Source organism: Rhipicephalus microplus, chromosome 6 (assembly GCF_043290135.1).
Source record: "Rhipicephalus microplus isolate Deutch F79 chromosome 6, USDA_Rmic, whole genome shotgun sequence".
NCBI classification, from domain to species: domain Eukaryota; kingdom Metazoa; phylum Arthropoda; class Arachnida; order Ixodida; family Ixodidae; genus Rhipicephalus; species Rhipicephalus microplus.
This window is the reverse complement of record NC_134705.1, coordinates 20688271-20715960: the sequence shown is the minus strand read 5'-3', so window position 1 is coordinate 20715960 and position 27690 is coordinate 20688271. Positions and strand designations below refer to the sequence as shown.

The following is a 27690-nucleotide window of genomic DNA, read 5'->3' as shown; positions in this document are numbered from 1 at the left end:
TGGCCCATATCCACTTCAGACATAGTTCTTCATCATCGTCAGGCACGGCATAAAAAATCGCACAATATTCCTAAAGAGTGTGTAGCAGATACCACGCTTTTCTAAAAAATGACAAAGGATAGCCTATTGAATGCTGGCCTACTACACAGAAATTACGATTATTTATAGTGTAGTTGGCACTCTGCCATGTGCTTGTAGCAGTTACCCAAAAAGTGTTTAGAAAAGGCTCTGAAAAGCCGCTCTTTCAAATTTCGTTGTGATTGTGCTGTGTGTTCTGTGCAATCCTGGCATTTTTCATACTTCCTTTATATAATAATGAACATGAATTGTGTCCATCACTAAGCAATATTGTATTCCTTCAAATAGTCCGAAATATGGACTCTGCTTGCTGGCAAGCATTCTTTTTGCATCATAAGTGGACTCTAGGAAACACGTAATAGGAACAAAGGCATCCATTCTACAGCAAACGTGTCACCTCTGAGATGCGTGTCACAGCTGGTCATAGCCAACTCGCGGAGAGTGGCTGAAGCGAAACAGTATGCTTAGTGCCGTGAAAAAACAATTCCATTTATTCTCTATCACTCATAATTTTATAGCAACCTGGTGATCACCTAACATGATGCATATCACATATATAACGAACCACATATCAGCACGTGTTGTGGTGGCCATCGTGTTACAATGCCCTTTTAGATCTAAGGTTTTACCAATTAGCGCTACTGTTGACATTCAATCAGGGCGTAACATAGTTTGCATTGGTAGGACTGAATGAAGGTTCTTCATAAGAAAAAAAAAAAAAACTCAGAAAAGCATTTTAATCACTTGTGCCCTTCCAGATAGATGCATATAATGGGAATCTTTTTTTTCTTGCCTTATCAGAATCCCTAAAGTTTGATGAATACGCTATATTTGTCGCAAATATTTCACTATTAAGAACTCCGTGCCCATGTCTGCATGGTATGGTATGAAAAACATTAATTCCCTGCCCATGTGTCACTAACCCCGTGATTGCTAAGGGACTGCCGGGATGATTCCAAGGGCTGAAGTATCGGCCCCTCGAAACACACCACAAAAGCTTGGACAATTGATATTAGGTCCCCTTTTGGCCAGCGAAAGCCGGTTGTGGTCCGAAGACTGTGTCAAAGCCAGGAGTTGACAATAGAAACAAAATGTATTCGTAGTTAAGGCCGTACAATTCTTGCATGCACATACATGCACATTCGACCAGTCAGTTCACTATCTAATTTTGACAATGCTTAAGACAGCGGGAACAGTCAAACCACACACGCTACAAATGTAATGTTATGCACTACAAATTCTTTCATACACTTAAGGTCCTGAGATATTCACCAGTCATTCCCAGTCCACAAGTTCTTGAAAAGTGTCCCGAATGTTTCTCTTCAGAGAAAACACTTTTGCAGATTCCAGCGCGGATTGTTGTTGATCCCTCCATTGCCGGTCCGTTACATGATTTTTTTGCGGCTTCTTCACCGACTGTACTGATTTGCTATCACGGCCCGCTATATTAGGCTGCAGATTAGTTCAAGAATATTCCACACTGCTCACTTGTGCCCAGCACAGGGGAGACCAGGAAACTAACTAAATACTTCTAGTATGTTCTACGGCACATATGGAAGCGTGCCAGTGGCAGCTGCGTTAGTTTCTTGAATGCTGTCGATGTTTCCCGTTGTTCGCTATCACGGCGTGCGTTGTTTGTGGAGGAGCTGAAATGATGTTCGCTTTCAACAAGCAGCTGTTGCTGGCACCTTAAATATCTGCACGTGGTCGGCCGGCGCGATCTGTTCTGACGCGCTTTTGAGGGTGGTTTTACCGCTCCTTTGTGTCTATTGCTATGGGAGATATAACTGAAGCACACCAAGGAACATGCTTTTAGTTCATTACAACGACTCAGTTTAGCGACAGATTTAGAGACTTTAACTCTTTCCTTACCACGCCACTAGGCATCGTTCACCGGCGAACGACGATTTCACACCCCTATTTTTCAACAAACACCGTGCTTATGGACTTGCAGCGCCATCTAGGCAATTGTACACACACTAGAATTTCTGTTTCTGTACGGTTCGCATTTTTACCGCCTGGCTGTGATTTTTAAAGGGCGCGCCCATTCAAAGGTTGAAACGCACGTGATCCGCGTGATGGCGTCAACATCCGAAACCACGCGCGCTCGGAAAAAAGCGATTTCGCTCGATGCCAACGCTTGGACGAGCGATCTTTTAAATTTCTCGAGCAGTGAGGAATCGGACAACGATGTGGTGACATTGGATTTCAGCTCCAATGAAGAAATTTTATCAGATCAGCCGGGAACGTCAGCTGTTAGTCGCGAGTAAGTTTGGTTTTCACCTTCTGTTTTGTTTATCGTGTTCTGGAGCTGGCTGACTTGCTCTGTATGTGTCCCACATATTATTATTATTTCTAGTGTGTCTACTTCATTTGGGCGCGATGTGCTGCCTCCAGCACAAAGACACGTGGACTTCCAACCCCAGAGGGATCCGGGCATCGACCTCGGCATGACACTCCGCAGTAGTGCACAATTTATAGCTCGAGAAGTTCTTGAGCTATACCTTTCATTTTTTCAATCCTACTCCAATACGCTGTTTTAAATATTTTGCAGCTCTCATAACTTTTCCATAATTTTTTACTCGGAAGATACAAGTATATTATTACGACGTTTGTTGTGAACAAACCTAATTATTTGTGTTTGTCAATTTTTGTTACCTATTTAGATCTGCCAGTTCTTTCGTCAAATGTACCTTTCAAACCCTACATTTAGTACTTGCATTTTGGTATGTAATATTTTGCTGAAAAAATTTTTTTTCTGAAAAAAAAAAAAATCTCACATAGGACCAACTCAGAACTTCAATATTTCGCTATGCATCAGGCAATTTTTTTGTAACTCAAAAACAGCTTCATCAATTTGAACAATTCTTCTAAATAATGTTGCCCTGTGATTGCTAAACATTTTGTATATTTCAGAATTCCTCAGAAAAATTTTGTGTCGGAGATATCGCTTCGTTTTTTAAAAAGAATTCTTGGAAATTTTATAATTTTTTTGTATACGAATTTTTGCGCCAAATAAATTTTCTTTATTATTTCAAAATAAATAGCATTCAAAAGTACATTCATTCGTCTTTATTTTGATGTATTTCATGGCACTGTAAACCTAGTAGCAACGGCACAAAAAATTCCTAGCTGCAACATACAAAAATAGGCCAATTTTCCCGTGGTAAGGAAAGAGTTAAGCTGCAATTATTCTGACATATAAATTTATTAAATGAGTATTCAGTTCAACCTTGAAACAGAAGACTACCTGTAGTTCTGGATGTCATCGTACGGAACCTCAAGTTTAAACTGTGCAAACACACCTACAATATAATTCAGTTGTCTTCAGATCACTCCAAAATTTGCACTATATTAGAAGTAAAAACATTATTTCGAAGAGCTAGAATGTGCTACAGCACACGATTTGAAAAAAAGAAAGGAAGAAAAAGTATACGTCATAAACCAATGAGACGCTGGGGAAGGGGTGGTGCGAGAATCACACAAAAAAATTTTGCGAAAAAGCACACAGAGAAAAAAACGAAGTGGCCACAAATCGGGATTCTCACGCTAGCAAATAACCATTTACTTTTACTCGCATTATTCTCTTACTTTTTTTTTTTCGCCGAAAACTGATCAGAAGTTGGAAGGGGGTGCGAAAATTACGCAAAAAAGTTTTCCACGAAAACGTAGAGAGACAAAAAAAAAAAAAAACGAGGTGGCCACGAATCGCGATGCTCGTGCTAGCAACTAAGTACAAGATAAGACAAGGCAAGATATATTAGACACACAAAAGCTGCGAATAAAAAATAGAGAGATTTAGATTATCGTACGGAAATTTTGTGGGCGCAGCGTTTACGTTCGTCATTCAACAGAAGCCCGCAATACAACGTCAACCTTAGGCTAATAGTCATCTAACCCTGGTTCCTCGACTGTCCGTAGTTACCTTCTCATGAAATTAAGTTGTACCATCCATCCAGTATTAGAGACACGGAAGGCCAAGCACGTCTTAGCTTTAAAATATGCTTTCAACTGCCCGTGCTGGCATTGCCAGCAGTGAACGCAAAACTCGTTGACTTCAAAGTACCAAATCGCGGCCTAGTTGTTGCTTTTCAGTGCTTGATCAATCACTTTTGACTTGATAGCAGCCGTGATAGCTTCCATATCGCCCCATTGCATAACCATAGAAACAACTCTACGCACAGAACAAACACAACATACACTAACGCACCACAACGCGCACTTGCCATTTTGGCTTAACTTGGATTGAGGCTCGGTGCACTCATAGTACACGTGATGCTTAGGAGATGGCGGCAGGCTGTCGCGCGCTATTATTATCTGGGATTAGAAGGAGCAGACTACATTACCGCTGTAGTTTTCGATGATGCGACTATTCGTGGAAAAAAGAACATTGTATTTTTTAGGCAATGTACGTGGGAGATGCTAGAATTATGCGAGTGCAAAGGATACGCTATTCAGAAAACTCGTCAAAGACGGCGTCCCAAAATCTTTTATTCAGGAAGCAATTTCCTTTCAAAAAGACAGCAAGAGATGAAAAATTTAGAGCATATCCGCGAAGTGAATGATGATTAGTGGGGCTACGGGTCTGTCAATCTATGCATCCGTCCGTGCATCCATCCGGATGACCGTGCTTCCGGTTGTCGGTTTGTCCATCTATCTGTCCGTCCGTCCATCGTGCATCTGTGCATCCGTCTACCTGTGCATGCTACTGGTCATCCGTTCGTTCATCTATGCATCCATTCGTGCCTGTCTTTGCATCTGTCTGTTTGTTCATGCTTTCGTCCGTCCACCCGTCTTATCTCGCACACAGTTCTTTTGGACCAAGGTCATCTAAGAAATGAGACAAGAAATGGTGATGATACAGAGCTTCCTATACTGTTCTGGAGATACGACCGGTTACGCCTCCTGGAGGACAAGGTTAGACTAAGAGGAGCTTCACCCCGAATATCCAGCAAACTGTCTTCCCCCATTCAACATCATTACAGAAATAATATCACTCTGAGCTGTTCGACCCGCTGGCGAAACCACCGCCTGCTTAAACAGAGTTCAAACGACCAGCCAATCTGTGGAGGCTAGGTTGAATCAACCCGAGTGGCCAATCTGTTTACGCCAAACACACGCGCAGTTCGAAACAGGAGGGTCTCAGCCAAGGCCAGCTCAAAACTAGAAACCATGCGCCGTGTGCGACTTCAAAAAACCCTGTTTGTCTGCCAATCTGTTTACGCCAAACACACGCGCAGTTCAAAACAGGAGGGTCTTAGCCAAGGCCAGCTCAAAACTGCAAACCATGCGCCGCACGCAACTTCAAAAAACCCTGTTTGTCTGCCTCAGTAAAACAGCGACTACGGTGCTTGGCTGCTGACCCGAAGGTCACGGGTTCGATTCCAGTCGCGGCGGTCGCATTTTAATGGAGGCGAACTGGTAGTGGGCCATGTACTGTGTGATCTCAGTGCCCTTTAAGAACTCCAGATGGCGAAATTCCCAGAGCCTTTCACTACGGCGTCTCATAATCCTATTGTGGTATTCGGTTCTAGAATGTCATATGCTATTTGAATATTAATATTAAAATTATTATATTATTATTTTATTATTATTATTATTATTATTCCATTTATCACCAAGAATACCACATGTTCGAAGAGTCGCCAACGCACTCAGCTGCCAAAAAACGAAAAAGAAAGAAAGGTCTTGGTTACTCTGAGATTTCGGCTCGAGGTACGTTGTCGAAAGTACATACGAGTGGCTCGTGAAAACCTTTTCAACATTACGAACACAGTACCTCGCTCTCTGTTTGAGGAAGACTGGCCTCCGAAAGAGCGAATCTTCTACAAAATTGTTTGTATCAACATTTTAAGAACCAGGTAAGCGGCAGAACACGACGTGTCAATCCACCCGTCGCGCGGCGCCGAGGCCCTAGCCAGTATGGGAATGCTGGCGGTGGAACAACCTTCCACTATCAGATGAAAACGTGTAGTCGTTGTGCCAAGACTCTGGAGCAGCCATCCAAGAAGAGGGAGATTTTCTGTTGCGCTGCGACAGCAACACAAAACTGAGCAGTATTTATTGCTCGTAATGCAAAGACAGTATAGCAATGTCTTTTTGGACTGCTCATGATAAGCAATCGATGCTTGAAAGCATATTGTACAGGTCTGTCTATTCAACACCCTTTAATCTAGGTGGTGTTTGTCTATTACGCTATAAAAAATCACTCATGAAGCACATTCCCATGGCAGAGTTCATCACTTTAATTTTTGGAAGTAAGAAGCTTTCACTCGGTTGCAACTGTTCTTACTTGCACTTCTAGAATGATATATAGAATAGCCGTGTGTGTACTGCATGCCAAAAATTTAATCCTGCTACAGAAAGAAAAATTGTATTCATTTTATGCATGCAATGCAGTGAACAAGTTTTTGGATATTGCATGTACGTCTGTTTGCTCACGGACTGTGCTAACTATTTACACTCTCGGACTATATGCCTTGTAAAAGTAGCTCTGACTCTAAAAAAATAATTTACAGCAGAATCTTCGGAACCAACATCAGACAAACTTATGCACTTAATGCAGATATTTTAAGTATACACTCTGATACATTGCAGAATATTTCCACCTTGTGGCTTTATGGATGGCAAGCTATTTTCAAAAGCTGTGACTTTTTCCTCACTGTTTATAGAAACAGCGAGCAAAAAGTTGCACCATTTTTTTATACTGAAACACATTAGCATTTGGTCCAATGGTGCTTCGGAATGGGATTTTAAAAATAAAAATTGTAAATCTGAATAGTTCATACGGTGTCCTGAATAAGGTAGACAGAATCATGTGCCTTCTGTTTCCTTTGCTCTAATAAATACTAGCCACATATAGAAGTTCGTTCTAGTGGCATTTTACCAAGCTGGCGATTGGAAGAAATGTGTCCAAAATTCTGAAAAATTAAAAAAATAGGATATTTGCTTCATGCCCTAAAAATTACTTCTGTAGCCACATTCGTCTACATATGGCTAAATGTTTACTTTGGTATAGTAGTTATGAAAGTTGTGTTAACTTCTCAATTCATAGAATGAAGCAGTTAGATAAAACAGGAGAGTTGGAAGCCTTCATGCGAAAAACACATTGCAGCTTTGATATTTGGAAAAAGTGGCATTTAGTAATAATTGCCAAGTAATGAAATTTATGAAAAGTGGCGAAACTGAAATGCGCAGGAGTGCTATTACTGTATTTTTTGAGACGCACAGAACCAGTAAGCATCGTTTTATCAACCTCAACCGAATTCATTAAGTGGGTGTGCTGGCTGCACTTGCACATATGATGTGCGCGCATGATGTGCATGCATTAACGAATGCCAAAAAACTATACACATCTCTAAGAGAAGTTATGAACAGTGATGTCATTCGGGTCGTCTGAATATTGCACTCATCATTCTCTCCTTATAAATTGGATGAAGTTCATAACATCGCAAGAAATACAGGAGGCTGCTTCTATTGTGATATCAAATATATGAAAACGTTCAGCTTGATTTTGTTCCTGGTGTCAGCGTGGGTGACAACCATTATTCATTGTATATGTATACGTATCTATAGATATATGAAAACGCAAACACGCAAAATAATCCAGAAAAAGACTCTGGCACCTAGAATCGAACGCTCGACCTCTTGCTTGTGAGGACGTGGCGTGAGCCACTGAGCCACAAAGGACCACCTGCTTCAACGTTAAAACGCCAAGCTATTAATATTTACCTTTTACCGCTGGCTATGGCGATCTCCAAGAAACTATCATGTTTTCAGCATTATCAGTAAGGTGGCGCCATGAGCGCACATTGCCAGATCGTCACGATGCGGCGCCGCGTGCTGATGCATTCATCTCTCATGCATATTTTACCCCGGAGAGAGGAGGGTGGGGGGGGCGCTCGTACGTGCGTGCACTTACCTTGCGGTGGGGAGAATCGTACTCCTTGGGCTTTAGCTGAAACTATTCTGTTGTAGTTGCCGGGAGCACAAAGGTCACTGCACTCACAGCACAGTTTCAGTTTGCAAAAGGGGCATGCCTTTCAGACACAGTGAAGTAACTACGAAGACACTTATTCACTTTCATTTGTGCCTGTAAGTATGTTTTGTGCGTCATTTGTGCTTTAGCAATGCGGGGCACGTTTTGATTTTCTTGCCGTTCTTCGTGTGACGTTACAATTTGTTTGTACCGCATTCATTGTATCGCCTTTGCGACAAAGCTGTGATTTCTACTATACGTGAAAGCTGGCAGTGCTGAGTACTTTGCATGAAAGGAAGGAAGAAAAACAAGAGAGAAGGCTGGGAGGTTAACCAGGCACATGCCCAGTTGGAACGCTTCAATTCTCTCGTTAGACATAAGTGCCTCAGTTGACGAATAGAAAGTTGATTAATTTCACTTCTTAATTAGAGTCCCATGTGATGTCTTTAGCTGAGGCCACAGAAGAAGCAGATAAGGAGACATTGAGCGAATATCGTATTTCTGTCATTGTATATATAGTGCTGGCAACTTAAAAAAAAAGGCGAATCTGTTTTTAGAATGTCTTATTTTTTGACACACCTCCTCTTCCCCATTTATACTTGTAACTAGCGTACTTCACTCACTTTTCTTTTCTGGGCCTACTCTTAGGGTATTTGTTCAACGTGAAAGTCACATTTGCAACTGTCTACGAGAGGAACCTTGAGCACGATGCATCTGGTAGCGGTACTGGAGAGCGGCTTGTCTCGTTGCAACAAGTAAAAGGCAAAGGCCATGAGCTCAAACGGATCATTCTGTGGCGAGCAGCGAGACTGCATTCTACAATATAGTAACAGAAATGAGCAGTAAGAGTGGCGTCCTCATGCTCAGACCAGAGACACATTGCCACTACTTGCCAAGCGCAAATAAACATATTCTAATCTATTAAATGGTCACTGATCACACAGGGTCGTGTCTCTAAGGGAGCTTTGAAAGCAGAGTGAAGTGCAGCTACGTGAGAAATACACACCTCCTTCCGCCTGAGCCGCATTCATGTACAGGAAGAATTTTCACCACACACATGCAGTTTCTGGCCTTGCTGCTATTTAGCAGAAGCGCTTTTGAGTTTAAGTTAATCAGCAGTGCCGACAGCAGAATACCTCTCTTATGCATGAGGAGTTATTTCGGGCTCCCCATTGCTTACCTTTAACCTCTGAGAGGTTCTTGCCAAGTCAATATTAGTTTAGCACAGAATCAGTCACATAGCCAAATAGAGAATTTCAGTTCCAACTACGACACAAAGTAGCCCAATTCATCTATGGATGTGCCGCAACATTCACCGCCGACAGAAAACTGGAGAAGGGACGTGAATCCTGATTAGAGTGCGTCGATGTGCACATGCCTCTACTTCCAGGGTGGAGACGCCGCGCCGCCTGGCCGCCATATTAATTTTAAAGTCTCAGGAAGCGCGCAGTAGCTAGCGCGAGAACGGTAGTGTAAACGTAGTGTTCCTGACACACACAGAGCCAGAAGTACAAAGATTAGAGAAATTCGTGTACTACACATCATTTCCATGCTTGCTGAAGTGCCGTGCGTTGTAGCTCTAATAGACACTATAGCGCCAGAGTTCTCTAGTGTATATTTAAGAAACTCTGTGGTTGATCGAGATCTGTTCTTATGCTGCTAAGACTGGCTTCTGTGTGCCTTTGTGTATTGGTTCACACGCGAAAGGTCCGCGGATGTTTCACTTTCCTTGTAACAGCGAGCGAAGAAAAAATGGGACGCACAAGTGAAACGCGACTGCTGGCATCCGACCGACAGCCCCAAGACATGCGAGGTCATTTATTGACTTGTCCAGCATGTGGCTGTGCATTTTTAATCGCTATCAGTGAGCATGCTATTAAACAATTGAAAGTTCGGCTCGTTGATGCGGATGCATTTTTGGTTTCAGCGTGAAAACTACAAAGACAGTGCTCGTTTGTGTCCCTTCTGTCTCCTATCTTCGTTGCTTTCATGATGTAACTAAATATGCTGTTAAATAAACTCTTGCTTTAGGATATAAAAGTGGGCTAGTTGGTACTTTATATTTGTTCAGCAAATTGGGAGCGCGCAGCCAGTTGTTAGGGAGCACTCGTGCTGCATGCCGTTTTGTCTCTTGTATGTGTTCCCGTGCTCAGAATTTGCTGAATGAAAATCCTTGCTTGTCTTGCATTGCATAATCACAGCGTGAAACTGCACTTACAAACAGGATGTTAAGCTTTCTGTTAATCTGTGCAGAGTTAATGAATGATGCCTCGGCTACCTTGCCGATAACTTAGATAGGCTTGGTCAAAACAATCAATAATGATCCATACAAATCTATGCTGATTGATATTCACTGATACCAATCAAGCCACCGGATTAAAGCGGGGTATGCGTAGAAAAAAATCTGTGTACCATCTGTCCAACCACCCTGATCGCGAGTATGAAGTGCTTCTTACTTACATTAGTGCGATATGGTAATATCGCACTAATGTGATATCGCACTAATGCGATAATCGAGCCTATGCCACTCGATTGGAAAATATCACTTGTCACTTTCATACTGGAAGCATGGGTAGAAATTAATATGGGCAACTTGAGACCTATGTCGCTCACACTGTGCGTGGGCAAACTAATGGAGGCCATGCAAGGAGATAGGCTCTCGTATTATTCGGAAGATTGCATCACATTTGCAGTCATGATGTTCAGCTTCCGTGCACACAAGTCGGCACAAGGCATATTATTACAACTCAGTCATGACATATAACACCCCCTTATTGACAAGATTGCCCTAGTAATTAATCTGCAGGGAGCATTCAACTACATAAAACACGGCACTATATTAGCACATCTCAGTGAGACTCATTGTGGCACAAACACATTCAGTTATAACAAGGATTTCTTGACGGACCAAGTCGCACTCATCAGAATCCAAGACATTGAATATGGACTTTACGAATTGGGTGCTACGAGGACGCCACAAGGTCCTGTGCTTTGCCCTCTATTGTTTAACCTTGCCATGATACACCTTCTGGTCCAGCTAAAGGTATGTGCAGGTGGGCAGCTCGCGCTCTACGCTGACGACATCCTCATCTGGGCCACGGAAGGAAAGATTGGGCATATGGAGAAAAGCCTGCAAGCAGCCGCACACGTAATGAATCGTTATGCAGAGCACTGCGGACTTCAGTGTGCACCAAACAAATCGGAATTTGTGCATCTTAAGCCATCGCATAGGGACACCACAAAGCTGCATTTCCCTTTGGCTAGTGGCCCCATATGCGAGGCTAAGGAGATTCGAATCCTTGAACTCTTCATCTACAATCAAAGGAGGGTCGACACAACACTGCAAAAGCTTAGCAAGGTTGGGAACTAAGTGGGCTGAATGGTCCGATGCGTCTCCAACAAGAGAAGGGGATTACAAAGCAAGCATGCTGTGCAGCTTTTACCTGCCTTTGTCATTAGCCGCATTTTATACTCGGTCCCCTGTGTCTACTTGGGGAAATATGATGCAGAAAAAGTCGAGGCAATCATCCACAAAGTGATTAGGAAGGCCCTTAGCCTACCTGTCGCAACTTCTAACGCTGGGAGTAGCGAACACCTTTCAGGAGCTCAAGGAAAGCCACCTTAAGAACCGATGCACATGTCTAACACAGACAAAGCGGGACAGCATCTCTTGCAACGGCATCAGTTGAAACACGAATTTCATTCTCAGGAGTGGGTCCGTGTTCCCAAACTCTGGAGACGCATCATCAGAGTTCAACCCCTCCCCACAAAGATGGATAGGGAAGACCATAGTGGTCGACGCCAGGCGAGGGCAGACGCCTTGCAACGACACTATGGCAATAAACACGGAGTCTTTTACATGTATTTGGCTGGTCTTGACTGCAGGGGGTAGTGTACGGCAGCGGTAGTTCACGAGGAAAAGCAAGTACCGTATTTACTCGATTCTACCGCGCCCTCGATTGTAACGCGCACCCGATTTCCACCGCGAAAAAAAAAAAAAAAAAAACGTAAGACATCGATTGCAACGCGCACCCATTTTTTTTTTGCTGGCCCGCACGATCACACCACTCGAAAAAACGATTCCTTTCGGGATTGTCTTCCATTTAAATATGAGGTACGGGCGAAGCTTGTGCCCATCTGACGTGTAACAGAGCATTGCCGTCACTGTAGTTTGACCGTGGACCGATGTCAGCACGCGAACTTGCTTCGCCCCCTTCTTCTCGACAGTTGTGGTGCCAGGCATGTCGAAGTAAAGAGGCGTCTGATCGGCATTCCAGATTTGCCCAAGCAGGTAGGCGTTGTTGCGCCGCAAGTTTAGGACGAACCTCTGAAAACTGTAAAGCTTTTCTTCGTACTTCTCCGCAAAAGTTTTCGCATATGCATGTTCCCCTTCGGAGGGAAGAGCCTTTCCTCTTCATATAGTTAATTAGCCAGCACCTGCTCGCTTTAAACAGGCTCCGCATTAGACTTTTTTCTAAGACTAATTGCATAGCCCTCACTTGGAGCAGTTCTGTCGTCATGGGCCGCTGTGCCGCTCGCTCCTCAAGCACATACTCGCGGAGCAGCTCTTCAATTTGCGGAAACCGACCCTGCTGTGGTTCACTGAAGCCTTTGAATGAAGCTTTGCAGTCGACAATCTTCTGCTTTTGTTTCCGCCGGTCCCGCACGCACGTTTCGAGAAGGACCGCGATGCGGCCCGATTTCCGTCCGTTTCTGCACACGCGATGACTTTTCTTTTAAAAGCGGCATCGTGGTGCACTCGAGTTTTTGGAGTCGGCCCTTCCACGTCGTCGATGCTAATGCACTACTAGATGACGAACTCCTCAGCACACGTACGAAGTGTCGCACATGGTAAACACATAGGCAGAAATAGCCGACGCACCATGCCACGGAGGAAGCCTCCGTGCACCATGCCGACGCACGTAGGGGGCGGCCATCTTGGATTTGCGATGGCAATAGATTGACCGTAATTTTTTTGTTCGTACTCGATTCTAACGCGCATGCGATTTATGAACTCGCTTAACCGGAAAAAAGGTGCGCGTTAGATTCGAGTAATTACGGTAGATGGACTCACTTTCAAAGCTCCTGGCTCAACACAAGCGGAAGAGGGAGCTATTGCCTTAGCTGCCTCTGAACATTGATCTCAAAGTATCATATCAGATTCGGGTGGGGCATGTCAAAATTATGAAGCTAGCTGGAACAGACCACTAGAGGAAAGAATCTTGCAGAACTATAGGAACCGGGGAATAGCCACCTCCTGCAAAGCGGCTAGAGAAGGCTAATGAACGCATCTTGCTGAAAATTTTCACTAATACTTTTTGTGCCTGGCAATCCTGCAACATTTTGATTCCTCCTTCACTGACAAGTGGCAATAATGTGGGCAGGTGGCTGACACCTACCACATTGTTTGGGCTTGCCAGCTCAACTCAGCTCTTCCCCTCAACCCTAACCCAACCAGAGAGGAGTGGGAGGCAACCCTTCTGGGTTGCTCGGATATTCAAGCCCAAAGAGCCCTGGTCCAGAGGGCTGGGCTAGTAGTGTCAACAATGGGGTCTTGGAATAAGGACTACACCCACTATGAAACCTCTAAAAGGCTGCACCTCTCCTCTTTTTTGTTTTCAATAAATGTTTTCGCTCACTCACTCTCTGAAGGTAACCCTGATGGAATAAGAAAGAGCAGAGGTGTGCACAGCATTGGCCCAGTTGAAACCGGCGTCAACATGGGTGCTAGAACAACGGTCTGAAGCAAAACTCGGTGTAGCATTTACTCGAGTAAATATTTTAAACACAAAGACACGGTAGGCAGGACGCATTAAAGACGCTTGCGCTCGGCTTCCTTGGCTTACGTCTCTCAGTGTTACCCGCGTGCTGTCTGTATTCCTAAACGCGATCGGTGTTCCTGAGTCGCACCTTGCTGGTGTCGCTGGTCTTCCACTGCCGACGCTTGCGTTCAGCTTCTTTGGCTTACGCCTCGTCGGTGTTAACGTCGCCATTCACAAACGCGATTGGCTTTGCAAATCCTCGCAACACCGGCGACACCGGGAAAGGTGCGTGCACACTAGCGGTAAGCACGCCGCGACTGCGTCCCGCCCGTCAGCATGATCGCACGACACACAGCAGCGCACTGTCCACATTGTCGGCGCTTCGAAAGTCTTGAGGCATATGCGCGCACCGGCTCACGGCTTCTCACCGACAGATGGAGACAGGTGGTGCAGGTGAGATGATCATAGAGGAAAAAAAATAGAAAAGAGGGAGCATTAAATCACACGAGGGAAGCTCAGCTTGTCGGCCCTACACCTTATCAAAACACCAGAGCTTGCGGTTGGCTTTAGTACTCTCGGTGCTGTTTTCTTTTGGAACCACCTGCAGGAGCGGTTGGTCTGCGCAGAACCAGTGCGTTTCGATTAAAAGCTACCGGGAACCGTACTCCAGAGTATCGGCAAGTCTCGCCATGGCAGACTGCGTGACGTTATGCTCCCTTCTTTATTTTTATTTCTCCATGGAGGTGGTGCCCACGTGAGGAGTGGGCTCGAGCGTTGCAAGCAGTGTAGAGGGTGAAAGCAAGAAAGAGCTAACACGCGGCGAGCGCACGGCATGCGAGGGAGAGAGACGTCATCGTGCACTGCTTAGAGGGAGTGAGCTACTTGGCACCGCTCCAATGCCTGCGGCGAGAGGGGTGGTGCGGACAGCGAGACAGCATTACAGAGGCTAATCAAAGAGCTGCTTCGCATCTGAAAATCACATCATATCCACGGAGTGAATGGTGATGAGTGGGGCGAAGTGTCCATCCTTTCATGCATGCGTCCTTTTGTTCATGCGTGCAGCTGTCCATCCGTGCATCTGTCCGTCCGTGTGTGCATTCGTCTTCCGTGCGTGCATTCGTCTGTGCGTGCGTCTGAGCGTGCATCTGTCCGTGTGTCCATCTGTCCATACGTGCATCATCCGTGTTTGCATCCGTGTGTCCGTTTGTGCGTAAGAGCTTCATGACCACATCATGTAGGTCATGGCCTATATTTATTTTATTTATTTACAAATACTGCAGGCCCTGTTCGGGCCCAAGCAGGAGTGGGTAACAAATTTCAGTGACAAAACAGAATATAAAAATATAAGAAAATACAATACTTGGTACAAAAATAAGGAAATTCTGATCAGGGAAAATATAAATAATACATAGCAATAATGGCATTCATACCGAAATACAAAAAATCTCAGCACTAATCAGGAACATAATATATTGCATATTAAAAATCAAGTGTTAGGTCATTGACGAGATGGGCGAACGATTGTGTCGTGTCTGCATTAACGACCTCCTGAGGTAACTTGTTCCATAACTAAAGAGCATGAGGAAATAATGAGTACTGATGAACGTTCAGATGACTGAACGGTTGTCTAACTGTTTTATTATGATGAATACGGTGAAAGCGCACGGACGGGTTGGTTTTGTAGCAATTGGGTGGAATTTCGAAGTGACCATGGTACAATTGATAGATGAATTTTAATCGAGAGACTATTCTACGATGTGCGAGTGTTTTCAGATTCGCCTTCTCGCAAAGGGCAGAGATGCTTGCAAAACGAGAGTAGCTAGAATAGATGAATCTCAGAGCCAAGTTTTGGATCCTCTCTATTTTTTTAATTAGGTATTTTTGGTACGGCACCCAGACCAGGTCTGCATATTCTAACTTAGGCCTGATAAGCACTTTGTAACCTATTAGTTTTATAGAAGGTGAAGTGCGACGCAGTTTACGTTTTAAAAATGCTAACTTCTTTAGCACATTGCTACAGATGTTATGTATATGAGTTTCCCAACTTAAATTGCTTGTAAGCGTGACACCCAGATATTTCGCTAGCGTAGCCTTTTCAACATAAGCATTATAATAGTATATTGGAAATTTAATGGGTTTTATATGTTCATAACTGTGATGGATGCCGTTTTTGATGTGTTGAGCTTCAAGCCCCACTTACCACACCAGGTGCCGGTGGATTGCAATGCATCGTTGAGTCTGGCTTGATCAGAATGCTGAACAATGTTGGCATAAATAAAACAATCGTCCGCAAAAAGTCGGATTTTCACAGGTGATTAAACTGAGAAATAAATATCATTTATGTATACTAAAAACAATAATGGTGCAAGCACGCATCCTTGCGGCACTCCGGAGTGTACATCTAATGAGTCTGAAACGCCATCATTGACCATCACATATTGTTTCCGTGATGAGAAATAGCATGCAACCTAGCGGACAATGTTCTGATCAACACCAATAGCTGACAGTTTCGTAATCAAATCATTGTGTGGTACTACATCAAATGCTTTAGAAAAATCTAAAAAGTCTGCATCGATCTGGCCCTTAAAGTTTAGTGAATTTGCAAAGTCATGAGTGATCTTGGCTAATTGAGTTGAAGTGGATAGGCCAGACCTAAATTCATGTTGATTGTCGTGAAGCAGTTTATTGTCTTCCAGATGTGTCATAATCGCCTTAAATATTATGTGTTCTAGTAGCTTACAAGCTGTGGATGTAAGGGAAACTGGCCTATAGTTGTTTAATTCTAATGGTGAGCCAGATTTATGAATTGGCACTATTCTTGCAGAGCACCAGTCATCAAGTATCACACAAGTTTCTAAGGAAGTCACATATAATTTATAAAAATGTTCTGAGACTCAGATTGCATATCTACTAAGAAAAACATTTGATATATCATCAGGACCCGGAGATTTCTTTGTGTCTAATTTACACAAGAGGCTAAAAATACTTTCTTTACTTAAATATACTTTAGGCATATGTTTGACGAGCGTATAAGCTGGCAGTTGCACATGTGAGGCCGTCCGCGTAAATACGGACTGAAAAAAGGCGTTGAAACTTTGAGCAATGACAGCAGCATTATCAGTAGTTCCGTCAGATCTTTTTATCTCTGCGATGCTTTTTATCTTTCGATAAGTAATGCCAGAATTTTTCGGGTTGGTCTGTGATGAAGGAAGACAGAGTAGACGAAAAAAATTGGTCTCTTGCTATACGCATCTTTTCATGAAAAATGTGTACTAGACTTTGTAGCCGTTTCTTGTCACCACGTTTACGACAGCGTTTGATTTTGCGCTTCATATAAATCAAATCACGGTTCATCTATGGGTATTCTCTTAATACGTTTCCTTTTAAATGACACATAGCTGCTTTCACAGTGTAATACTATAGCTTTAAAACGTGACCACAATTCATTTACGTCAACCAAATCGCTGAAAGAACGAAATGAGCATTCCATGTAATTAAGTACGGCATCATCGAGCACATGCTTGTAGTTTCTGACAAATGAGTCGGAATGTTTAATTGTGGGTCAGAAGCCTGAAATATATGACACGCATCACAAGGTTTGCCCATGAAATATTTGTGTTATTCATAGTCTCTTATCATGCCATGTTAATTTCGGTGCTCAACAAGTTAACACAACCGCCATTAGAGCTCCATGACTGGGTCATATATGTCATGGCGTCATGACATGCATGACATTTTTTGGTATTATGTGCAGTCACTTTTTTCATCTTGCACTGTTATCATGTACTGTCAATCTTGGCACACATCAACTTGATAAAACAGCTGTTAGAACATCCTGACAATGTCATGTGTGTCATGGCGTGCATGATGTGCATGGAATGATTTTCATGTCATTCATGTTAGCCATAAGATCTTATTATGTCATATCAAATTTGGTGCACATCAAGTTAATAAAGCGGTCGTAAGAGTTCCATGACAGGGTCATGTATGTTATGAACGACATGACAAGCATGACAAAGTTTTTGTGTTATGACCAGCCATGTATATTTCCCTCATTTTCTTATCATACCATGTCAATTTTTATATACATCATCATCATCATCATCAGCTTGACTACGTCCACTGCAGGACAAAGGCCTCTCCCATGTTCCGCCAGTTAACCCGGTCCTGTGCTTGCTGCTGCCAATTTATACCCGCAAATCTCTTAATCTCATCTGCCCACCTAACTTTCTGACTCCCCCTAATCCGCTTGCCTTCACTGGGAATCTAGTTAGTTTATATACATCAGTTTATAGTCAGTTTATATACATGAGGTTCACCAAACGGCCACTGTATATATTGCTCCTTCGCCATGTCTTGTAAGTCATGGCATACACAAAAGGCATGTCATAATTTTTATGTAACGAGCAATTATTTATGTTTTTCCCATGCTCTTATCATGTCAGGTTAACTTTGGTACTCGTCAACTAAGTCAATTGGCCACGATAACACCAGGACCTATGGAGCTAGTCAGAAATACAGACCGATAGATAGGCTCTGAATGCCTTTATTTGCCCATGATTGTGCGTAACAATTAGTGCCTAATCTATTAGTTGCCAACATCGTATTGCAAGCCCTATCACCAAAAGCGATAAACTGAGCCAAATTAACGTGCAATTTGTAAAAAGCGATTCTTCTCTGCATGCCAGGTAATGCCAGCAAATGCGAACTGTTTAACCAGTATGGTGTCCACAAAAGCAGTGTCTCCACCCTATTCCAAAAGAGTACATTGAGGCACCTTAATCCTGATGCGACAGCAGCTCCACATCTGCCATCGATGGCGGCGGCGTCACACAACATTGCTCAGTTTTGCAACTCGCCTGATCTAGAATCCAAGGGCCTTCAAGCGTGAACCACACTGTTTAAGCGTGAACCACGCCCCCTGTAAGGAATAGAAGAAAAAAAGAGAAAGGAAAAGACGTCAGCATGCAACCTATGACCTCCTTTATAAACTGAACAGTCTCACACTCCAAGTATCCCCCTTTTCTTGTCTCTCACCTCTCAGTCTACGTAAACACGTGTAAGCTCCCCACCCCTTTTGCTCTCCAACTCATTCCCACCAATCAAGCCATTGCACTCATGTATATTTTTGGTGATGAGTAAAGACCGCATTATAGGCAAATGCCTATTTTGTTTGTTGCCTTCTTTTGTGGCACTTCGATACATAAACATAAATTTAAAGATAAGAAGGGCTCTTATAGTGTTTTATAGGGCATATAAATGACTGTCTTTGATGTTCATGCCTAAATTCCGATAAGTGGCCATTTTGGAAATCGGAGCTTATATGAACCCCGTTTTTTCCCTTAAAATGTTGCTTTCAAGTACAGTTTTAGACCCTTAATAATATTATTTGGGAAAGTGGACCTTTGAGAACTCTATGGTGTTGCAACCTATACTCCATCTCAGAAGTTCCTTTTAGCACTGTCAAGGCTACAAGGCCCGTAGCCAACGGGAAGGCCGATCAACCTCTCACATGTATTCATCTGCGTCGCGTCGCCTGCTCGCCCTCTCGTGCTTTCGTTTGCACGCGTATCGAATAGGAGGTGTTTCTGTGCAACCGCCGCTCAATGGCAAACGAATGCGACAGTGTGGAGTGTCATCAAGGAAATGTGGAGGATAGGTCAGAAGAAACAAGTTTCATGTCCACATAAGAGTGCTTCACAACGTCGCATGAGAAATTTTCGTTAGACACTGGATATTCTTGCGTGCCCAATGTAAAGCTTTGTAGCAATAAAATTTTTAATTGGCTCATTGCGATGCTGTGAAAACATGATATGAGGAGGTGACCTTGAAACCTTTGCCATTCATCTGTTGCAGACTTTGCAAGCTGAATTTCTTCCCGGTCCTCTTAACTCGTAGCCTGAACATCACACGATGCAGACATATCAACACTTGATGGGCAAGCAAGGTTACATTCGTATGTGATGCCCAGGCCATGTCGTGCATTCAAGTGAAGTTGTGCTATTCCGGCATTCTTTTTATTGTACAGCCTGTTTTTTGTGCGATGTATCCTTCTATCCACGCGCGTTTGGGTAGACTGGAATAAATCATGTAATTTTAGTATGATAGAAAGCGTCGCAGCCCTGGAATCGCTCTAAAGTACGATGCACCAAAAACATGCCAAGCATTTTCAGGGCTGGCACCAGCACAATACAAGAACTGCGAGAGCACCAACACAAACGAAATGGAGGCAGCTTAGTTTTGCATCATGATTAAAATGAAGTTAAAAAAGGTAACGTGTACAGGTTATGTTTGTGTGTCTTAATGCTTCTCTCAGCCTTCCTACTTCTATCCAAGCAACATTTTGCGCAAATCACATAAAAGATAGGGGAATTCTGTAGGAAGATTCCTGTAGCTTCTGGAGACTTACCATACTTCTGCCAATGTGAGTTACCAGGAAAACTTATATGTGCTAGAAAGAGGTATATGCATGGGGTCTTGTATGGTGCCAGTGCTCGCTGAGATATATTTAGCAAATGTAGATTTTTCGTTGTCTTGGGTGCTTACCGATGATTACATTTTTTGTCTCTGTAGATACATAGATGGCTTAATAATGCTTGTAAAAACTGACTATAACAATGACCTCGAAGAGATAGCAAAGTATATTCTTCAGTGTTTTGATGTCACAGCAACTAAGTTGAATTTTACTTTTGAAATGCCTGACAAAGGTACTCTGCAGTTTTTAGGTTTAAAGTTGGTTTTCGATGACAGCAAACACTTGTGCTGGTCGTACTCACCACACACGATTGCCTTTTGATTCCTCCCACTTGGAGCATGTGAAAAGGGGCATAGCAGTGTCATGTTTAAGGTCATCATTGACCAAGTTGTGTCACCACAAAGTCAAAGGTAGTGTTTGTGCATAAGTGAGTCGTCTACGAAATCCAGGTTTCCCACAGATGCTGCTTAAGGCTGTAGCAGAATCACTTTTGAGGGTCTTATGCCATCATACCACAACCATTGACGATAATGCAAGGGCAATTAAAGGAAAAGAACCAGAGGAGTGTGAAGGACGGAAGGTGGAAGTGATGCCGTATCTACACAAGGTATCGCATAGCATTAAAAAGGTGGCGGTATGATACAGGGTCGATTTGGTGTTTGCAGCCTCTTGCAAGTTATCTAATTTGGGCTCCATGTCCAACGTGAGCGAAATTAGCAATGGGAGACGTGATGTTAAGTACAGGCGGGCGTATATACCCTGCACAACAGGAGGGCTCTACAAGTTCCTCCTGACCTTTGGAATGTTTTGTGTGGGGCAGACTGGAAGTTGTATTAACATGCGTTAGATGGAGCATGCTAATACATTAGGATACAGGAGTGAGAGACCTCTAGCAGTTCATTGTAGTGGATGCGTGCAGGGATGCAAGCCCATTTTCAGCAGTACCAAGGTGTTAGGGTGAGCCACGAGTCAACGAATAAGAGAGATCTTGAAAGCATCTTGTATAGTAGCTAGACATGGGCAAGATAAGTGCGTCAGTGACTCATCAGTGTATCTTTCCAGCAAAGAGAGCGATTTCATTTTTAGAAGATAAAAGTCCTGGAACTTGTCACGTGGTCATGTTTGCCATCGCGCATGCGTTTAGTTTGTTTCAAAAAAAGGTGGTGTACTTTTCCAATAAACCAGGTGTTACTCTGCGATTGTCCTGTCCACTTCGTTTGCATGTCTCATTTTTAGCCAAGTCATAACTTTTCTAAATGTGTTTGGAGTCTGAGCTATTGAGGTGCTCACATGAGAGGCTGGCTAATTTCTGTGCTCAAATTGGACGATTGAACGCAGCTGCGCTCCCGCAGCCTTTGCTGGCGGTGGTGGCTGAAACCCTCTTGAAGAAGCTAAAAGGGAACTCGTGGAAGCTGCGCGCGGCTTAAAGACTTGTCCATTGGGCGTGAAAAGCCGATATTGTTACCCTATTTTACACCGGGTGACACACAACCTGAAGAAAGTTGCCAACCGCTGTGGAGTTCACATGGTGTTTCCTGCACCTAAGAAGCTTTCGAGGTTGTGCTCAAAAATTTCGAGTGGCGAAGAGCGCGCTTGCCGGTGTAGCAAGAAGCATGCCAACCCACTGGTGCAATGTGATGAAGAACTGGTATGTGAGATTCCGCTTTCCTGTGGCAAATCTTATGTAGGCCAAACAAGTTGCTGCGTCAACACCACCTGTCGAATAAAAATAATGAAATGGCTAATTTGCTGGCTCACTGCTCAGCTTGTGGACGTGAAGCACGATTTCAACAGACGAAGCTATTGGGACATAGCAAAAACGTGTGCTCGGGAGGTGTTGGAACCATTATTCATCAACATGAAAAGTGATAGCCCCGCAGCTGGTCCCGTGGCTGGGGTACTCGACCGCTGACCTGCAGGTCGTGAGATGGTATCCCGGCTGCGCCGGCTGCATTTTCGATGAAGGTGAAAATGTTGTAGGCCTGTGTGCTCAAATTTGAGTGCACGGTAAAGAACCCCAGGTGGTCGAAATTTTCAGAGCCCTCTACTACGGTGTCTCTCAAAATCATATGGTGATTTTGGGATATTGAACCGCACATATCAATCAATCAACATGAAAAGTGATAGCTGTGTAAGTGAGGCCTCGGTAGCGCTGTTTGGTGCAGAAGTGTCATTTTCGATGAATCAGGTGCATCAGCATGTGATATTCTTCGGCGCATCTGCACAGCTATGTTCGGTTTCTCCCTTTAATCGATGCTCTACAGTCAATGAAAACAGTTGGTAGTCTGTGCTCTATCTGTTTGAGTGTTCTTTTTTTGTGGTGTCATTTTCTATTTTAGCGCAAGTTTTACTGCTATGCTAAACCGTTCACACCTTCGTACCATCATAAACAAAAACTTGTTTTTTTGCTTTCCTTTTGTGGGCACAAGTCTCACGCATGTTTCTTCGAAAATTTCAATTGAAAATTTATTCTGCCTATGTATACAAATTTGGGGACCTAAAATTGTGTTTTTCCTGTTTATTATTGGGGCCCAAAACACAACTCTCAGTGCCTATAAATCCTGCCTCTAGGCATGAGCACCATCGCCGCCATGTGTACCAATTTATACCCGATGAACAAGAAAAGAAGCTTTATTTGCTTGCCTCCGCTCCTTGAACTCTACAAGCAACTGCATGGATTCCGAAACATGGAGGCAATGCTCACTCAAAGTTCAAAAGATAATGAGGCATCGTTGGTGCTTCAAAACGCACATTTTCTGTTTTCTTCTGGGCTTGCATTTTTGGCAGGCAAATGGTGTCCACCGAGTGGTGGTAGTGCTTTTTTTCTAAACTTCATTGACAGCAGACAAATGATGAGCATTGGAGTGGAGAGAAGAAAGGCAACATTATACATGACCCGTTCGTCAAGGAACTACAAACTGCTGAGGCTGTGCAGTAGATTCACACGATGATGTTAGTTTAAGCACATTCACTGTAGCTCCTGCATAAAGCTTTGGAGCCTTCAGTGTATGTGTGGCCAGCCCTGCCACAGTACCGCACACGCCTGTTGACCCCAAGAAATATGACTGCCATGTGAAATCCATATGTAGGGAAGATGGGAGGAGTAACACGCTGCGTCACAATGAGAACAAGGCTTTGAAAAAGTGTGAAAAGTATATGGGTGGCTCGTTTCCTTTTCCTTTTCTTTTCCGGCCCTACTTCCTTCTGCCACATCTATCTTGCATGTTGTACATCGAATGGAATTTATAAAGCTTAATGTGCACCGTTGCATTCCTTCCATTCACTCATTTGAACTCGCCTCTGTATTTGCTGCACAAATCTGCGAAGTGGTTCTTTGGAAAGAGAAATGAATAGAGAGGCACGTCAGTGTTTCTAATATGAAGGTCACCTCAACAACAATGTGGGGGGGAATGGAGGTAAAAGGAGCAGAGATGCACGAGAGAAAAAAATAGGGAGGCTTCACGTTCAACTGCCACTGAGCAGAGGTAAAGCCGCAAGGCAGGCCGGCGGTGGGTGGAGGGGAGAGACTGGGAGAGTCACGTGACGAGTCCAAAGAGAGCGGGTAAAGCCACGAGATGTAAGCAAACACACACACGTCGGTACGGGCCTCCCTAAAAGGCGTGTAAACAGTTCGCCGTTGCCGAAGAAAGAAGCAAAAAAAGAAAAGCAGGGCGTGGGAGGCCTGCCCGAGTTCTATGCGATGCGCACAGAGAAATCGCAGATGGTCGAGACTCATGTGTGGCAGTCTCAGGCGATCGTATGCAGCGAAGAGCTGACGGCATTGTTCTTTGTAGCCAGGACACTGTAGCAGGATGGGCTCGATTGTCTCCACTGCAGGACATTCCGCTCACGAAGAGCTACCGCTGTTACTGAAGCGAAATTGCCTTTCGGATGTGCGACAGCAGTTGGTGCTGAGACAAAGGAGGAAGGCCCAGGCACGCCTGCCGATACCAGTCTTCAGTATAAGCCATGGGGGGTGTTCCGTGGCCACATGCGAGTTGGGGTGCAAAAGCACGTACAAGACGCGTAATACATGAGTGTGCAACGATACCTACGCGGACGAACGCAGTGACGGTTGTGCTGGGGTGGTGAGCCTCTTTGGCTAGGTTATCCGCTGTGTCGTTGTCGTGTAATCCTATGTGCGACGGCACCCACAGGAGCACACATAGTAGCCACTCTGGGGATTGCTAATGACTTGCGAGTGAAATTCGCAAAACGACGGGCGAGAAGTCGCCAGAATTTGCCATTTTTCTCCTAATTTTTTCATCCACAACCCCCAAATTATATTCACAATTTTAAATGCCAGTCGTATCCCCCGCTTCACCATTGGGTCACTGAAAAAGGACATGCGAGTTCGAGCAGCGTCGCTAGCGCTTCATAACAAAATTTGTCGTGGTTTCAGTTGTAGTGAATATAGAGCAAAGCAGTCGCTACAACAAGAAAAAAATGGCCTGCGTAGCATTCCTGCAGAGTGATAGAATTTCATTGCAGTGTAATCATGTGTCTGATAATCAATCAACCTAATTACAAAACAACGGTAATAAATTCTAAAATACAGTCAAATCTAGATAATTCGAACTTGAAGGGGCCTGAAAATTAGTTCGAATTGAAAGGAGTTCAAGTTAATGAAAGCTAAGTAAACAGAGGGTTGCCCATGCAGTGGTGCATGTGCATTAAGCTAACACACGAGGGGGAAGTTTCAGAAGACTTACGTTTATTCACAAATCACAGGACTCCGTCATTATGTAATCGGTGATGTGCGTCTGCACACGTTTGCCTTGAAGCGAGTCAATCAATTTCGCACGCAGCTTGCAAAGCATGTCTACTTCGGCTTCAGCATTCTCCTGGAAAGAGAAGTTGCGTGCGGCAATGTGCAGCACCGACACTCGAAGACGACAACAACGACAGCATCTCCGCTACTACCCTCTGCGCCGAAGCCACAGTGTGGCCAGCATGTGACAAGAAACGAGTAGTGTCTCCATGCAGAAAGAACAAGATCGGCATTTGAGATAAACTAACACTCCATGGCAGTTTTTTATTTTTTTTCATTTTTTGCTCTCTTCGTGCACGTCCTTGGGAGGGGAAGGTTTACGTGGCAAGGACGGGAAAAGGGAAGCGTGGCACTGGCGCATGAGAGAGAACCACACTCTGCTACAGCTTTCTTTCTCTCTCTGTCTCTCTCTTTGCGCGTGGCATTGGAAGAAGAAGAGTCTTTACGTGGCAGGGGTGGAAAAGAGAGAAGTGTGCACAAGCGCGTCGCAAATCAGCATTTGAGAGAAAGCAAACATTTCATTGCAGCCTTTTCTTTCCTTTTCCTTTACTTCCCGCTCAGCGTTTAGGTGTCGGAGGTGCCACCGGGGGATCGGGCGGCGTGCTGAGAGTATTTTCGAAGCACGGTATGTTCGAATCAACCGTTGAAAGTGCTTGCACGATCGATTTACCGGGCGTTCTCGCCCATTAAAACACGCATAGCTTTGACGGCACCTCATCGTGAGTTCGAAATAAACGGAAGTTCAAATTAAGCATGTTCGAATTAATGATATTCGACTGTACTGCGTTGCCGTCACAATGTCCACGCGGTGCATTCTGTGTGGAGGAGGAGGAGGAATAAACTTTATTATAAGAAACCAGCCAGTTTAGGTTGCCGGGCCTAAGCCTCGCATGAGGGGACGTCAAGGGCTTGCCTCTATGCTGCCTCACGGGCGTGCTGGGTCGCCCAGGTTTAGTCGTAAAGAGCGGGGCTCCGCAAAGCCTCATGGAGCTTCGACGAAAGGGTCGTGGCATTAGTGTGTCTGTACTGTGCCGGGCAATCCCACAGCATGTGTGGAAGCGTAGCCGCGTGAGTGCCTTAGCACTGGCAGTGGGAGGTTGTGTACACGTCCGGGAATATGAGGTGAAAGCGGGCAGGTGAGGGATACGTGTTTGTTTGAAGTAGACTCAAAGTGGTGGCCTGTGCCCGGTTGAGCTTGGGGTGAGGGGGATGAAAGGCTCGGCGTCTGAAGTAAAAGTTCTTAACCAGATCATTGTAGCTAGTCAGGTTGTCTCTGATGTCCATCTCGACTCTAGGAGCTCTAGCGCGGTTGACAAGGCCTCGCGTAAGGTAGTAGGTGACCTCGTTGAGGTTGGGGAGGCGTGGGTGGACTGGGCCCGCGTGAGCGAGGATCTGTGTCAGGGTGATTATGTTTTCTTTGGAGTGTGGTGCCTGGCAGAGAATGCGAAGCGCTTGAGGAGAAATGCGGCTTTTGCTGTAGATAGTGACGGCTGAGCGAGAGTCGCATACAATGGTGTCACAGGTGGGATCTAGAGTGGCCAGGGTGACGGCCACCTTTTCAGCCATCTCTGCAGAGAAAGAGTGACGCTGGTTGCATGGCGTAGGACTCCATTGCGTGTGGCGACAGCTACAAAACGTGTGCCTTGAGGATACTGGGCTGTGTCAACAAATGTGGCGCCAGGTTCGTGGGCAAAGGCTTTTGTGATGGCTCTAGCACGAGCTTGGCGGCGGGCTCTGCTGTTCTCAGGATGTATGTTTCTAGAGATGGGACCTGCATGGATGCAGCTGCAGATGTTATGGGAAATTGATTGTTTGGGGCCCTGTTGCATATGATACGTGAAGCCAAGCATGGAGAGAATAGAATGTCCCGTTTCAGTGAGTGTGAGCCGTTCCACCTGACTGTGTTCTTTGTGGTGTCAAATATTATTTCCGAAAAGCAGTGAAGACGAAGAAGAGGACTGTAGCATGCCCACATTTCATTTTGTTTTTAGTTTTAACTCGGTGTCTAGTAAACAAGACAGTCCGTATATACTCCTGCTCCACTTCCTGGTTTTCATCAACATGGTGCCGTGACGAGGATTATAACTTAGGTTATCGCGGCAGCATGTTGATGAAAACCAGAAAGCGGAACAGAAGTAGAAAACATCTTGTTTATTATCCACTGAGTTGAAACTGAAAACAAATGGAATGTGGGCGCGCGCTCGGGGCACGCTCTGGTCCTCTTCTTGGGCTTCACGGCTCTTCCTAAATATTACTTAACAGTAAGGCCTACACTACACATTCGCCTTAAATGACATTTCTGAAGGCTGCCTAAAGAAGCCGACTTCTAGGATGATGGAAAAATATGTTATTGAAATCTTTTAACTCATCATGGCAAATTAGGGGGCACTACAGCAATGACCTAGAAAAGATATTCAGAACAGTTTGAGCTGTGGACCAACCAGTGGCCTAGCCGCCACCTAACCACTTCAGAAGCGAAACATTAATTAAGCTGAAAGCTTTTACGGCACCTAGTATAACACCACCACCTCACAGCAAGTGAAGCAGTTCGCTTATCTAAATTTTGGCAGGTTTCTGGCGGGCACACCAGTGCGCCAGTGCATCTGGGATCTAAGTGAATTGAGAA

At 44.4% G+C, this 27690-nt stretch overlaps 1 protein-coding gene across 4 annotated transcripts in view; it reads left to right on the top strand.

Moving 5' to 3' along the window:
* Positions 1–27690, top strand: part of Plc21C (Phospholipase C at 21C) — a 685580-nt gene that overhangs the window by 423333 nt on the left and 234557 nt on the right. The gene's annotated exons all lie outside the window — the stretch shown is intronic.